The sequence below is a fragment of the Lissotriton helveticus genome, chromosome 9, assembly GCF_964261635.1.
Source record: "Lissotriton helveticus chromosome 9, aLisHel1.1, whole genome shotgun sequence".
Taxonomy (NCBI): Eukaryota; Metazoa; Chordata; class Amphibia; order Caudata; family Salamandridae; genus Lissotriton; species Lissotriton helveticus.
Genome location: NC_136070.1, coordinates 675,027,260 through 675,044,516, shown reverse-complemented (window position 1 = coordinate 675,044,516; position 17,257 = coordinate 675,027,260).

Genomic DNA, 17,257 nt, shown 5'->3' with positions numbered 1-17,257 from the left:
TTTTACCTGCCTGATTCCTTTTCCCTGGGCACTTCTCCCCTCTAAAAACGTGCTGGACTTCCCCGCGCAGCGGATGTAAGCACTGTCGCGGGTTGCAAACATCTTTGCCGCCATTACCCCACTAGCCCACAGGCCACGCCCACTGCCGTGAGGCCACGCCTCTCCCCTTATAACAATGTGCATTTCTCAGACGCGCAGCGGACGAGCGCAGCGGGCGCGCCGCCAGCGCGCCAAAGGCAAGCCCGTCTGCTCCCGTCCGCGCCAGGCCGGGCCCAGGGGCCAGTCATGCCGGTTATCCCATCTCATACTCAGCCAACTCTCTCAGAGAACTGCAACTCCCATACCCTCCACCCTCTCCTGTCACCATCAGACGAATTACCACAGCTGGCCTTGCGCGCTCAGACTTACACCCCCCCAGTCGGAGCATACCCCCCGCTAAACCGGTCAGGAGTGACACTTCCATCCGGGTGTTGTATTTGAACACCCGTTCCCTGGTAAAACACCAAGCCGATATCTATATCCTCCTGTCTAATGAGAAACCAGACGTACTTCTGCTCACAGAAACCTGGCTGACTACAGATTATCTCCCTGAAATTCTGGCGGCCCTCCCCCCAGACTACTACATCCTCCATGCCGACCGCACTGGAAATCGTCCAGGGGGAGGGGTGGCAGCCATCATATCAAAACATCTTAACTTCATCTCCACATCTTCCCTTAACCTCTCGGAAGTAGACAACCTAATCATCAGTCTGAAAACTGATGCAGGAGCCCTAACACTCCTTCTCTTATACCGGCCCCCACACCTCATGCCATCCTTTGCTACCACCTTGATCGAACAGCTGTCCGACCTACTGACATTGCACTCCAGACTAGCTCTCTTTGGTGACCTTAATTACTGGTTCAACGACGTCAACGCCGGGCTCCACGCCACAGAACTCTTTGAAGCCCTTAATAGCCTTTACCTGATCCAACAAATTTCCTCGCCCACTCACATCAAGGGCCACATCTTGGACCAGATTTGGACCCAAAATTTAGCACTTTCCCAGCCATCTGTCTCCCCCTGAGTCTGGTCAGACCACCACCTAGTCGACACCACCCTCACTGTTACTGGCAGGCCCTCCGCCCCCCTGATGGCTGGCGGCCTCCCACGCAAATGGAACTCCCACGACTCCCAAGACTTCCTCGCGGCCTTAGCCGACACCCGGCCAGCTATTAATCCACCAACCAATATCGACACGATGGAAAGTGATATCGCCACCTGGCTAAAGTCGGCCAGCGACCAATTTGCCCCCCTTACCAAGTTCCCCCGCACCAGACATCACAACTCCCACAGATGGTTCTCTGACGACCTTAAGAAACACAAACTGAAGGTCCGCCAGCTGGAACGGACGTGCAGACGCAACTACTCCGAGCCAGACAGACTACAATATACTACAGCTCGCAGAGAATACAAAAACGCAATCTCCTCAGCCAAAGCGGAACATTTTTCTAACAGAATCTCGTCCGCGGACAATAAATCAAAGGAGGTCTTCAAAATTATGAATGAACTCACCTCAGACGTCAGAACTCTCCCGGATCAGACCCCCACTCAAGAGACCTGCGACGCTCTCAATCTTTTTTTTATCGAGAAAATCAATAAAATCAAGGACTCCATCCCCCCTCCCTCAGGTACGCCCCCTCAACACCCCTCCAAACAACTCTTCGACCTTCACCCACTTCCCTACCCTCAACCCCAACTCACTAGCTGAACTTGCGACCTGGGTAAATTCAGGCTCTCCGAATGACTGCTGCCCTCCTTCGGTCCTACGGAACGTCTGTCTCAAACTACCCGACTGCATCCTACCCCTGCTGAAAAGGTCCCTCAGCACCGGTATTGTCCCCAGCACCTTCAAAGAGGCCATTTTAGTGCCTCTCCTGAAGAAACCTGGTGCGGACCCGGCGGAACTCTCTAACTACTGTCCCATATCGCTCTTGCCATACTTTTCCAAGCTAATGGAGGCCCACGTCACCCGGTTTCTCTCCAACATCATCGACACCTCCTGCTACCTGGAGCCTAACCAGGCCGGCTTCAGGCCAGCCCATTCCTCCGAGGCCATCATCCTAGCAGTCCTGGATACGCTGAGGAGGAACGCTGATACAGGGACCCCCCAGGCCCTGGTACTCCTGGATTTGTCGGCCGCGTTCGACACGGTTGACCACAACATCCTCCTTCACCGTGTCGAGCGGGCTGGCATCCAGGGACCTGCCCTCAAATGGACCAAGTTTTTCTGACCGGCAGAACACAAGCCGTCCGCTTGGGCCTCTACACAGCGCCCAAAACCCTCACGACCTGCGGAGTCCCTCAGGGTTCCTCCTTGTCACCTCTATTATTCAACCTCTACCTTTGGCCCCTGATTCACTCGCTTCAGAACTGGGACAACAAGGTGTACAACTACGCCGACGATCTGCAGATCATCTTCCCACTCAACTCCTCGGACACGGTGGGCAATTTCCATTCCGCCATGATACACATCCAGGAGTGGATGAACTATAACCAATTCAAATTAAATCCTGGGAAAACGGAACTCCTCCCAGGCTCCAGTCCTTCCCACTGGGGTCCGCAGTTCTGGCCTAACAAACTCGCCCCCCCGGTCCCTGTGAAATCAGTAAAAAGTCTTGGTGTGACCATCGATGCCGAACTCTCCCTCAGATCTCAAGTGGGTGCCGTGATCTCCTCATGTACGTTTCAGCTTCGCAAAATCAGTAAAATCAGTCATCTACTACCACCAGCCGCTCTGGTCCAGGTGATCATCTCCCTGGTACTATCCCGCCTGGACTTCTCCAATTCCCTGTACTACGGACTCCCAAAATCACTACTGCATCGCCTCCAGGTCGTGCAGAACCAATCATCTATAAAACTCCCAAATGGCAGTCGGCCAAACCCCTGCTATACAAACTGCACTGGCTACCTATAGAACAAAGGGCGGCCTTCAAGCTGGGCTGCCTCACGTTCAAATCCCTTCACTGTACCAGCCCCGCCTTCCTGACATCACTCATTAACCCACACCGTCCAACGCGCAATCTTCGTTCAGCTCACCTCAACCTGCTTGCTGTCCCCAAAACCAAAACCAACAAATTCGGTGGCCGTCCGTTTGCCTTCCTTGCCCCCAAATTTTGGAATCCTCTTCCCCTGACCATCAAATCCAGTAGCTCCCTCCTTCATTTCAGAAAACTGCTCAAAACCTTTCTCTTCCCCCACCCAGCTAAACTCCGCCTCCTCTGACCCCAACCCCACTTCTGTCCCACAGCGCCAGGAAACCCACGGTGTCAGTGCGCTTTACAAATCCCACTTAACATAACACCCTTAAACACTAACCCATCCTGACCCTAGAAATACCCCTGTACCCCAAACCTATCCCTGAACCCTAAAGTACCCCTGTACCCCAAAACCCAAACCCACCCCATAACCCTAAAATACCCCTGTACCCCAAAACCCAAACCTACCCCTGAACCCTAAAAATACCCCTGTACCCCAAAACCCAAACCTACCCCATAACCCTAAAATACCCCTGTACCCCAAAACCCAAACCTACCCTTGAACCCTAAAATACCCCTGTACCCCAAAACCCAAAACTACTCCTGAACCCTAAAATACCCCAAAACCCAAACCTACCCCTGAACCCTAAATATACCCCTGTACCCCAAAACCCAAACCTACCCCTGAACGCTAAAATATCCCTGTACCCCAAAACCCAAACCTATCCCTCAACCCTAAAAATACCCCTGTACCCCAAAACCCAAACCTATCCCTCAACCCTAAAAATACCCCTGTACCCCAAAACCCAAACCTATCCCTCAACCCTAAAAATACCCCTCTACCCCAAAACCCAAACCTACCCATGAACCCTAAAGTACCCCTGTACCCCAAATCCCAAACCTACCACTGAACCCTAAAATACCCCTGTACCCCAAAACCCAAACCTATCCCTCAACCCTAAAAATACCCCTGTACCCCAAAACCGAAACATACCCCTGAACCCTAAAATACCCCTGTACCCCAAAACCCAAACCTACCCCTGAACCCTAAAATACCCCTGTACCCCAAATCCCAAACCTACCCGAACCCTAAAATACCCCTGTACCCCAAAACCCAAACCTATCCCTCAACCCTAAAAATACCCCTGTACCCCAAAACCCAAATCACCCCTCAACCCTAAAAATACCCCTGTACCCCAAAACCCAAACCTAACCCTGAACCCTAAAATACTCCTGCACCCCAAAACCCAAACATACCCCTGAACCCTAAAATACCCCTGTACCCCAAAACCCAAACCTACCCCTGCCTGAACCCTAAAATACCCCTGTACCCCAAAACCCAAACCTATCCCTCAACCCTAAAAATACCCCTGTACCCCAAAACCCAAACCTACCCCTGAACCCTAAAATACCCCTGTACCCCAAAACCCAAACCTACCCCTGAACCCTAAAATACCCCTGTACCCCAATACCCAAACCTATCCCTCAACCCTAAAATACCCCTGTACCCCAAAACCCAAACCTACCCCTGAACCCTAAAATACCCCTGTACCCCAAAACCCATACCTACCCCATAACCCTAAAATACCCCTGTACCCCAAAACCCAAACCTATCCCTGAACCCTAAAAATACCCCTGTACCCCATAACCCAAAACCCACCCTGAACCCTAATAAAACCCCCTACATCCCAAAACCTAAACCTACCCCCTTAACCCTAAAAATACCCAAGCACCCCAAAACCAACCCTATAATCCAAACACACCCTTAAAATACCCCTGAACCCCTAAAACATATACCCTAAACCCCTAAAACATATACCCCAACACCCCCAAACTAAAACCATATACTTACCTTAAACTTAAATATTAAAAACATACTTTTACCATTCATGCATTTACAACGAATTTCGTTGTAAAAGCATGCGTGATAAAAGCATATTAGATATAATGGTATGCGTTTTAAAAGTATTGGGGAGTAATGGTACTATCGTTGTGATGGTATGCGGAGTGAAGGTATGCGGAATGAAAGTTTCATTGTAAAGGTGTTTTACCGGTCAAACATTCTTGGAATCCCCGCCTCAAGCTAGTTCCCACACAAACCCAGCAGCAATCTTCCCTCCACCCAGATCTAACAGATGATCGCTATCTCGCAGCTGGACATTCCGACAGGCTCTAAAACATGTGGGATCGGTCAGATCTAAGGGGTCGTGTCACTGATTAAATTCCTGCCCCTTTGTTGGTGAAGCAAGTTCTGTCGTATGTGGGTAATAAACTGGGGGGCATATTACGAAGCATTAGCGAAAAATATCGCTAAGCTTGGTTAGCGGCTATATTCATATCGCCGTGCTTCGCCTATTTTTATCGCTTAGGAGCCTTGCTATTGTCAAGGTTTGTCTCCTAAGCGATAAAAATCGGCCGAAATGCATGAATATCGCTGAAAAGTCAGCGATATTCATGCATTACTGAGCAAATGCTCTTAGCCATGTTATCCACCTACCATTGGATAACATGGCTAAGAACTGCTCTGGGCAGGCGTTAGCTTTTGGAGAAAATCGCGCTTAGCGCGATTATTTCCGAAAGTTGGTAATAGGAGTTAGCGATGTTAGCAACTGTTTCCAGTCGCTAACATCTTGGCACGCCCACTTTGCATGTCATTAGCGATATATATCGCTGATGTGCAAAGTGGGCCCCCAGAAGCTCGCTATCTCCTACTAGCTGTCGCTAACTGGTGTTAGCGACAGCTAGGTAATAGGGCGATTAAATTATCGCCACTTTAGCGAGAAAAATTCCCGCTAAAGCGGCGATAAGGCCCTTGTTAATATGCCCCTATGTCCACAGGGTTCGGTTAGTGCCTTGGACCAGATTGAGTTGCCAGATGCATGGAAAGAGGTTATCAAAGGGGGCTTGCCTGTGCATGGAGGATGAAAGGATGAGCAGGTTGGGTGTGGGAAGTGACTCCGGGGCATTGTCATGTTGACAAGGTTTTTACGACCCTGGTACATGTGTTCAGGCTTAGTCAGAGCGCGGGGGGATGATAGCGAGGTAGGGGTGACTCGCAGGTGACTAGCAGAGCATGAAATGGCCGCGATGCCTAAAATGGTTGCCGCTTACGCGCTCGCAGAGGCCTTCGCTAAGCAAGATGGCGCCGGCAATGTTCATATTTGTCGTTTTATTTTCTACATCGGTTTTCTTCTGAAACAATTACATTACTGATTCACTGCTCTCTGTGACTGCATTTGCTGCAGCACTGAGACATGGACCTAAGTTTTGTTGGTGGTGCTGATCCTGAACAAGTGATCATCCTGCCAACCTCTTCCTGCCCAGAGGAGGATGAGCTAGTTTGTCATGTTTCCCAAAACAAAATGAGGGATTGGTATTAGTCGTGGCAACAGGCTTCTTGTTCTCTTCAGTGGCCACTTTCTTGGCAGAAACTTTCTTCTTTGAGGCCATTGATGCTGGTTGCATTCGGATAAGTAGTTTTGTGGACAAATATTATTCAACCTGTCCACTAGGGTAAAAATCTACCTGAAATGTCTGTTGACTGTCTGCATTAAAGGATCTGGCATTGGAACTGATGGCGACCATATTCTGATTTGTAGTTTAGTGCTCAAAGATTCAGAATGGTCCGCTCAGGTAAACAAATCTACCTGGAATATTTGTGTTGCCCGCTCAGGTTAAAGGAACTGTAGCTTATGTTGGAACGATGCAACTCATGTTCGTAATTAGTCGTTTCCCCACACATTACAGTACAATTTCTCCCCATATTAATTTCACTGAGGCCTAATAATCATATCTTACCCTTATACAACTGTACAGATGCTCAACTCTGGTCCATTTGCGGCCAGCCTGCATAGAATCTGGAGGTCTCTCACAAGCTAAAATTCAGTAGTTGGAATATCCACAGCTTTAATCATTGTGCAAAGTTCGAGCAGTTTGACTCACTGCTAATGGACCAACATATCATATTCTTGCAAGAGAGTTGGAGCCTGATTATAAGTTTGGCGGTCCGTGGACTGCCAAACTCACGGTGGCACAGCTGTGGCAATGTGGCTACTGCTGCACAGGCAGTCCGACCAGCATATTGCAAGTTTTGCGGTCAGTCACCATGGAACCTGAAGAACCGGGTCTTTTTCAGAACCGGTGGTGCCAGGGACACACCCGATGTCTTCGAGTTCCACCTGTCTTAGACTACAGAGACACGGAATACTTCTAGGTGGCGTCAGAGATCAAATTTATTAGCTGCAGCTAGTAACAGTGAACCAAGCAATACAACACGGTGTACAACTCAAGAACCTGTTCAATTTTTGTAGAGCAAGACACCACTTTTATGCACAATTTCAACCCATTACAAATGCACACCCATTGCGGCAAATTCTGACCAATAGAAACACATTTCTATACATTATCACATCCAAAAAGCTCACTTTACATTGTACCAACCCCACAAGTTAATTATTAGGACTGTCCTAAATTCGATTACCAAAAGCCGGACAAACCCATAATTGAAAGCACTACCCATGTAATGAAAAGACATAAAGGAAAGAGCAATTCAGATGTAGTGTAGGATAAGATATGTGCAAGAAACTAACGGCTAATGATATCCTGAACAATGATTGGATTTCTAGATTACTATCAGCTAACGAAAACTAGTTTCACAGAAGGGTCAATTCCAGGTGAAGGGTCAACGTCTTGCAGTTCACTCGCAAGTCGAAAAAGGCCCACGTTAAACTTTACATGGACAACGAGGCCCATGCAACTTCGTTCGTTCGTTTACCACTACGGCCTACGTGAGGGCAACACAAAATGGCGTCTCGAACAACGCAAAACAAAATGGAGTCTGGTCCCGAAAACCACGGAACCTCAGACCTCCTTTTGCCATTACGTAGGCAATGACCCAAACTCATGTCAATCTGAATCCAGGTCTATATCTATTCTCATCAGTTCATCAAGGTGTTGCTGTAACATCATCTTATTCTCTCTTGCTTCTCTCGAGACGGGTCGTCTCACACAGATCGTACCACAAAGGCCACAAATGGCGGGACCACACTGGATGCATAAGCAACACAAGAAAAGGATTGCTAAAGCCATACCAAGAAACATCAGAATCTTCTATCCCCATTTGGACAGCAATTCCCAAAACCATCCCATTAACGACCAGTTACCTTTGTCTACATGCATAGATTCTGCAAACTTATGCAACTTCTGGATGGCTTGGTATACCGTCGGGGCATTATCTGGTATGAAAACACAACAACTAGATCTGATCAATTTGCATACTCCCCCTCTATCTGCCAGTATAATATCTAGAACAAGGCGGTTCTGTAATGTCATACGGCGATCCGCTTGAAGCTCAGCTGTAATATTACTAAGGGCACCTGCAGTCTCATTTATAGTGGCCTCAACCACTCTCGTAAGCTGACGAATATTCCTACTATTAGCCATAGGACCCCAAAAGGGCAGGAAACCCTTAAAGAAGTCTCCAACTTCTTGTGCGGCAGTATCTTCCGTATCGATAATACCTCTACCAAATCTTGTCTTGTGGTAATTGAAAGCAGCTGTATATGTAGGGGGAAGCAAAAACGCTACATAGCATGTGCCTGAAAAATCAGACGGCAACCATGTATACGCTCTGTCATAACAAACAAAGGGGCAGATTTATGAAGGCCTTGCGCCGCCGGTGCGTCACTTTTTCCCATGTTAAAAATGACGCACCGGCGGCGCAAGGCCTTCATAAATCTGCCCCAAAATACGTGCCTTTGGCTGGCACGAACGGAGGAGATTTCTGGGACGTATAAACGTATGTGTGAAAGCACACACTCTTACCAAGCTGAGCTCTCGGATTCTGACCATTACCTTGCAAATAAAGATGACCTTGGTGGGGTACAATCCAAATAGGATGAGATCTTCGCTGTCTCTCTTTCTCAGTCAAACTAACACTATATGTTGTCTTCTTCCAACCGACATATGCTCGTACCTCATCTTTGGGAATAGCATTATACGCGTCGATATCTCTAATCATATCGACTATTCCCCGTATCAAAGCATTCTTACTCACATTATCCTTAACAGAACGCACTGGAGAGACTTCATTCGCATAGATAAACATCGATTGGAGTGTCCAAACTGACCCATTAGGCGAAAAAGGCAAAACCAAATATGGCATTCCCTTATCTGTCGTATGTGGCATAAGACCACACACCCAACAATTCGTAGTATTTATGACTAACTGATGCTGATGCAACACCTGTATAAATGAGTTGTTCCCAAATTCTGATCTACGTGTTTGTTCATGTTCAGGCAACGTATGAAACTCATGTGGAGAAACAGTAGAAAAAGAAAGAGTAGGTTGGGCGGTAGATGTAAGCGGCTGTTGTGTGGCATAGAAAATCAAACCCACACAAGCTAACGTAACATTCAAAAGCATTAGAAAACACATTATTAAAAAACATTTGCTACGAACCAATATACATATTCGGACTTTAGAATCCACTTTCCTAACACTCAGGTCAGACTCAGAAAACTCCATCCTCTAACGTGCTGCTCACGGTCGTTACCTTCTTCACTTAAGTGTGCGCCAAGATCGCACTAACAACCCTGGACCACAGACCTTGTGTCACTACGTGGCTCACCCCTTAAGAACTTCCTACCGTGACCCTGCAGCGGAGTCCGGATGGTGACTCGAAAAAGGAAAAAGCAAAAAAGTTTCCTGATCCGACAAGGTGTAAATTCACTATCTAAAAAAATATATTTCAGTTTCACATTTTATTTGTCCATATGTACAAGCTTTCTTGGTCTGAAATCGTAGCGTTCTTTATCAGGCACAGTAGGATCTTTGAATAGAAGTTCCGGATTGGTGGTATCAATCTTCAGATGTGGAGGCACAGCAGCTTGCAGAACATCATCATCCTTGCGTTCTGACCGAGTCCATGTCAAACGAGCATCACTAAAGGGCACGAATCTAGGGACTTGTTCAGAGTCAAAGTCGGCAATACCATCCCTTACCCACTGATCATACGGTAAAGGCAAAGGAACTTTTTTACAGTGGGTGGCATGCACCCAGTTCTTTTTGCCAGCTACTCTAACAGCGGTTCTAGTTACTAACAAAACCAAATGTGGGCCAATCCATCTCGGTTGCAGATTCTTGGTGCGCTGGAAATTTTTAACCAAAACAAAATGACCAGGTTCGATGGAATGTCCAGGATCTGTAGTAGCTGTTGGCAAACTGTCATAGACCTGTTGGTGGAGAACACGTAATTTAGCAGTCAAGTCATGTAAGTAATCCACCAACATAGGGTACTCAATACTGCTGTATTCTTTCGGACGAGGCACACTCCAAACATTCGCTGGACGACCAAACATGATTTCATACGGACTAAGTCCCACTCGAGAATGCACAGTCGTCCTAGTTGACAAAAGAGCCAACAGCAAGGCATCCGGCCATGTAAGACCAGTGCTCGCTTGTACCTTAGCTAATTTCAGTTTAAGCGTACCATTGTATCATTCAACAAGTCCAGCAGACTGGGGGTGATTCGCTGCATGGAACTTCTGTCTTATCCCTATTCCAGCACACACTTTCTTCATGATTTGACCCACAAATTCACTCCCATTGTCCGACCATATAATCCTCGGCAATCCATACCTAGGGAAATATTCTCTCAGCAAAACCTTGGCTGTAGACAAGGCAGTATTATCCTTTAGGGGGTAGGCCTCTATCCATCTGGAAAAAGCGCAAACAACCACAAGAACATACTTCAAATTATTACACCTTTCCATGTGAATGTAATCTAGCTGCATCACCTCAAACGGATACGTCGGAGGAGCAAAATGACCAGCTGGAGTTGGAGTTTCCTTACCAGGGTTATACTGCAGACAAATCATGCAATGCTTCACCACGTTCTCTGCACATTTTGGAATTCCAGCATTCTGCCAAACTGGAGCCAACAACTTGCATATCCCTTTTACACTGATATGAGCCATTCCATGAGCCATAGTAACCACTGGAAGCACATACGCATCTGGCAACAACCATCGTTGGTGTTCCGACAACTCAACCCAACAACCTGTAGAATCCAACATACCCGTACTTTCTCTCCACATACTCACTTCCTTCCCTGTAGCTTCAGCCTGAATCGTCTTCACACTTTCTATTGTGTCTTCACACATTCCACCAGCCATAACCCATCTTGCTGGGCCTGCAACATACATACGGCTCATCATATCTTTCGCCGTTTCCTTTGCAACTTCATCCGCAAACGCATTCCCTCGACAAACATCGTCCACAACTTTCTTATGCGCACTACATTTCACCATCGCAATCTGCTTTGGGAGAGTGAGGGATTCCAAAAGTTAATTCACCAACTGTCCATGCTGAATTTTAGTTCCATGTGAAGTAAGGAACCCACGCTCTCTCCACAAACGCCCAAAACTGTGGGCAACACCAAACGCATACTGGCTATCAGTGTAAACATTCACTCGCTTTCTTTCCGACAACACACACGCTCTAGTCAGTGCAATCAACTCTGCTGCTTGCGCAGAATTCTGTGGTATGCGTGCTGTCTCAACAACTGTATGTAAGGTTGTGATAGCATATGCTGCAGTCGTTTCACCATTCGGAAGCTTAAAACACGAACCATCAACCCACAACGTACCATCAACATTCTCAAAAGGAGTATCCCTCAGATCCACTCTAGATTTCGTTTCTTCCTCTGTACGAAGAAAACAATCATGCTGTTCTTGAGCATCCGTCTCTGTAGAGATCGGCAACAGCGTAGCTGGATTCAACACATTACATCTTGTATTATGAACATGGCTAGCCAACAGTGTCAACTCGTAACCTGAAAGACGTGCACTAGTAAGGTGCTGAGTCTTGGTCCTGTTTAATAAGGTATCCACTGCATGTGGAACCATCACAATCAACGTGTTATCCAGTACCAAACCAGGAGACTGTCGGATCGAAACCGCAGCTGCCGCTGTAGCTCTCAAACAACTCGGCAATGCTTTAGCAACTGGATCTAACGTCGCTGAAAAATACGCACATGGACGCTGCTTGTCCCCAAAAGGTTGTGTCAATACTGACAACGCACAACCTTCTCTCTCATGCACGTACAACGTGAAAGGCTTGCTGTAGTCTGGAGTACCCAACACAGGAGCCGAACACAATGCATCACGTAATTCAGAAAAACTTTTCTGACATTCGTCAGACCAAGGAAGAGGATACAGAGTATCTTTCAGAGTCAATGCTGACAGAGGTTTCGCAAGAAGAGAAAAATTTGGAATCCATTGTCTACAATACGAAGTAATACCCAAAAAAGCATGAACTTCTCTCTGTGTAGCTGGCACACTCATTTGCGTAATCGCTTGAATTCGTTCTGGGGTTAATCGCCTTCCCTCCTTCGACAAGAGATGACCTAAGTAGGTTACTTCTTGGTGACAATATTGCAACTTTGAAGGTGACACTTTATGATGAAGGTCAGACAAATACCGCAACAATGAAAGAGTAGCCTCTTTACAGATCTTTTCATCATCAGCAGTAATCAACAAATCATCGACATACCTAATAAGAGTAGAACCAACAGGTAGCACAAAACCATCAAGCTGAGTTTTAAACGCTTGGCTATAGATTGAGGGACTTTCACAATAACCTTGGGGAGCTCTCTTAAACCGGAAGCTTCGGCCTCCTAATGAGAAGCCAAAAATATCTCTACTCTCCTCAGCAATCGGAATGCTAAAGAAAGCATTCTTTAGATCGATCACAGAAAACCAAGCTGCCGAAGCAGGGATCAGAGTCAACAAAGCAGTGATATCGGGAACCACAGGAAACTGTGGCACGACAATCTTGTTTACCTCTCGAAGGTCGATCACAAACCTATACACAGGTGGCTTAGAAGCATCCGCACGCTTAAGGACAGGCAAAACCGGCTATTACACACATTTCCGCTCGTTTCTTCAACTACACCCTTCTCAACCAGATCATGGACAATCGCCAAAAGCGCTCTCTCACCGTCGCTCGATATTTTATATTGTGGAATACGAGGTAGCGTAGCATTCGATTTGAGCGTAACAACATACGGTGGAATCTGTAAAAGGCCAACATCATTTGGACCTGTAGCCCAAAGCGTATCAGGAAGCGAACGCAATTCCAGTGGCAAACAATCCTTAGACAAATACATTGGAGAAATCACTTTCTTACCAAGGGTAAGTTGTACTCCTGAAGGAGAACAATGTAATGTCGCATACAATCTTTTCAGCAAGTCCAAACCCAACAGATTCTCATTACAACCAGTCGTTAGAATAAGTGGAGCTTCCAATTCACAAGGGCCAATGGAAAGGGACAAAGGACTAGAAACCGGCTTATGAACTGGGGCGCCTGAAAATCCTACGGAAACATTGGTCAAGCCAGACAAAGGTGCGCCAGGGAGTTTAGAATGCATAATAGAACTCTTCGTTGCACCAGTATCCAAAAGGAAAGGCTCTACCACACCTGATGTAATCACTTCAACATAAGGTCCACTCTGATCTACTGGAACTGGCACTACTCCCTCTCTTTGCCCATGGCTGTCCTAGCTATCATTATAACCAGAACTCTCACCTTCGACATAATAATCCTCAACATAGTACTGGGCAGACTGTCCACTCGGAGCATTCTGTCTGTCAAAATAATTCGCAGAATTCTGTAGGGAAGAGGAACGCTCATTCTGGGGGATCACACCACGTCCCCTACCCCTAGAGACTTGTTGAAAACCACCACGACCTCTCTGACCAGACACACCATTCGCACGCTGTAACAAAGCCGGGCAATTATTATTGAAATGACCTTCCTCTCTACAATAAGTGAACTGATTGGGACCAGGAAAGAATCGCTGAACATAAGGCTCAGGCTTCTGTAATAATCTCTGAAATTGCGGAGGTTGCTGAAACTGCGGCTGATTCTGACGGGGCGGATAAGCTTGCTGCAAAAGAACTTTCGTCTTTAAATCTTTCGTTTTCTTCTCCGCTTTATCCTTCTCATCTTTATCCTTGATCTCATAATATTGGGTTCGATGGAACGTCCAGGATCTGTAGTAGCTGTTGGCAAACTGTCATAGACCTGTTGGTGGAGAACACGTAATTTAGCAGTCAAGTCATGTAAGTAATCCACCAACATAGGGTACTCAATACTGCTGTATTCTTTCGGACGAGGCACACTCCAAACATTCGCTGGACGACCAAACACGATTTCATAAGGACTAAGTCCCACTCGAGAAAGCACAGTCGTCCTAGTTGACAAAAGAGCCAACGGCAAGGCATCCGGCCATGTAAGACCAGTGCTCGCTTGTACCGTAGCTAATTTCAGCTTAAGCGTACCATTGTAGCATTCAACAAGTCCAGCAGATAGGGGGTGATTCGCTGCATGGAACTTCTGTCTTATCCCTATTCAAGCACACACTTTCTTCATGATTTGACCCACAAATTCACTCCCATTGTCCGTCCATATAATCCTCGGCAATCCATACCTAGGGAAATATTCTCTCAGCAAAACCTTGGCTGTAGACAAGGCAGTATTATCCTTTAGGGGGTAGGCCTCTATCCATCTGGGAAAAGCGCAAACAACCACAAGAACATACTTCAAATTATTACACCTTTCCGTGTGAATGTAATCTAGCTGTATCACCTCAAACGGATACGTCGGAGGAGCAAAATGACCAGCTGCAGTTGGAGTTTCCTTACCAGGGTTATACTGCAGACAAATCATGCAATGCTTCACCACGTTCCCTGCACATTTTGGAATTCCAGCATTCTGCCAAACTGGAGCCAACAACTTGCATATCCCTTTTACACTGATATGAGCCATTCCATGAGCCATAGTAACCACTGGAAGCACATACGCATCTGGCAACAACCATCGTTGGTGTTCTGACAACTCAACCCAACATCCTGTAGCATCAAACATACCCGTACTTTCTCTCCACATACTCACTTCCTTCTCTGTAGCTTCAGCCTGAATCGTCTTCACACTTTCTATTGTGTCTTCACACATTCCACCAACCATAACCCATCTTGCTGGGCCTGCAACATACATATGGCTCATCATATCTTTCGCCGTTTCCTTCGCAACTTCATCCGCAAACGCATTCCCTCGACCAACATCGTCCACAACTTTCTTATGCGCACTACACTTCACGATCGCAATCTGCTTTGGGAGAGTGAGGGATTCCAAAAGTTCATTCACCAACTGTCCATGCTGAATTTTAGTTCCATGTGATGTAAGGAACCCACGCTCTCTCCACAAACGCCCAAAACTGTGGGCAACACCAAACGCATACTGGCTATCATTGTAAACATTCACTTGCTTTCTTTCCGACAACACACACGCTCTAGTCAGTGCAATCAACTCTGCTGCTTGTGCAGAATTCTGTGGTATGCGTGCTGTCTCAACAACTGTATGTAAGGAAAATAAATCCAGAGAAATATTCAGCATAGTAAACAATCTGGCATATTCCGACAGAACTTCATCCCAAATCCCTCCATCCCAGTTACTATGCGATCAGCTCAATACTTACTTTGTAGAGAAAATCACTTCCATCAAGGCCAACATTCCCCCCCTTCACCTACCTTTGTGGACCCCTCCTCCCCCACTGTCCTCAATTGCCTTTCCTCCATCCCTCCTCTCACTGAGGCCTCATTTCGTGAGATACTCCCCAAAGTAAAGTCGGGCTCCCCGGCAGACACTTGTCCGGCCCGAATCCTGCAACAGATTTACTCTTCCTGCCCTGAAGCTCCCATCACCTTTCTTAACAATTCTCTTGCACAGGGAGTAGTGACCCCGGCACTCAAAACAGCTTCTATAGTGCCCATCCTGAAAAAACCCGGCGCTGACCCTACCATCTCAGCCAACTACCGTCCTATCTCCCTGCTGCCCTACCTGGGCAAGGTGCTGGAACGCCATGCCACTGCAGTTCTCAGCGCCCACGTAGAGGCCAACGGTGGGTTGGCCCCCCGTCAGGCCGGTTTCCGCCCTAGGCACTCGACCGAATCAGTTGTAGTTTCGGTCCTGGACACCCTCAGGAAGGGCTTGGACAATAACAAACATCAGGCGCTGGTGCTTCTCGATCTTTCCGCCGCCTTTGACACGGTTGACCATACCATCTTATTGTCCCGTGTCAGGGCGGCGGGAATCGGGGGCTCAGCCCTGATTTGGCTGAGTGTCCTCCTTCTTGAGGGACCGCACTCAGGCGGTCCGGCTAGGCGACTTCACGTCCACTCCACTCCCTGTCACTTGTGGTGTCCCCCAGGGATCTTCTCTTTCTCCTTTGTTGTTCAACCTTTATATCTCTCCTCTCATCTTTGCTCTTCAGCAGCTGGAGGTTACCGTGTACAACTACGCTGATGACCTCCAGCTCGTCTTTGATCTGTCCACTTCCCCTCTTTCTGTCTCTAACTTCCAGTCCACCATGACCTTCATCAGGGACTGGATGAACCACACCATCTGAAATTGAACCCGGACAAAACCGAGCTGGTTCTCACCGGTGGTTCGTCCAGTCCCTGGAATTCCCATTTCTGGCCCCCCTCTCTTGGTCCCTCCCCCACTCCCTCACCTACAGTTAAAACACTGGGGGTTAAAATCAACAACCAGCTCACTCTTCACTCACAAATCAGTACTGTTGTTTCCTCCTGCTTTCTCACCCTCCGCGCCATCCGCTCTGTCTCCCGTTTCTTCTCCCCACAGGCACTTAAGTTGATCATGGCCGCACTGGTGATCTCGAGGCTAGATTATGCCAATGCCATCTACAACGGCATCCCAGCATATAGCCTGCGGAGACTCCAGTTGGTTCAGAACCAGGCGGCTCGCCTGGTCTATGGTCTCCCACGGTACCATCACTCCACACCCCTCCTTAAAGAGCTTCACTGGCTCCCTGTTAGAGAACGTTCCCTGTTTAAGACCGGTTGTATGGTCTTTCAGGCTCGACAAGGCACTGCCCCTGCCTTCATTGCCTCGTTATTAAAGGAATACGTCCCCACCAGAGAGCTTCGTTCTTCCTCCAAATCCCTTCTCCAAACCCCACGTTTTAAACGTAAAAAGTGGGGTGGCACCAACTTCGCTACCCTTGCCCCCACTTTTTGGAATTCCCTTCCTGATCATCTCCGCTATGCAACCCATTATCTTTCTTTTTGCAAAGATTTAAAAACTTTTCTTTTCAATCAAGCCTTCCCTGTATAATTGCCCTTCTTTACCCACTACAGGTCTTATTTTCCTCAGGTGTCG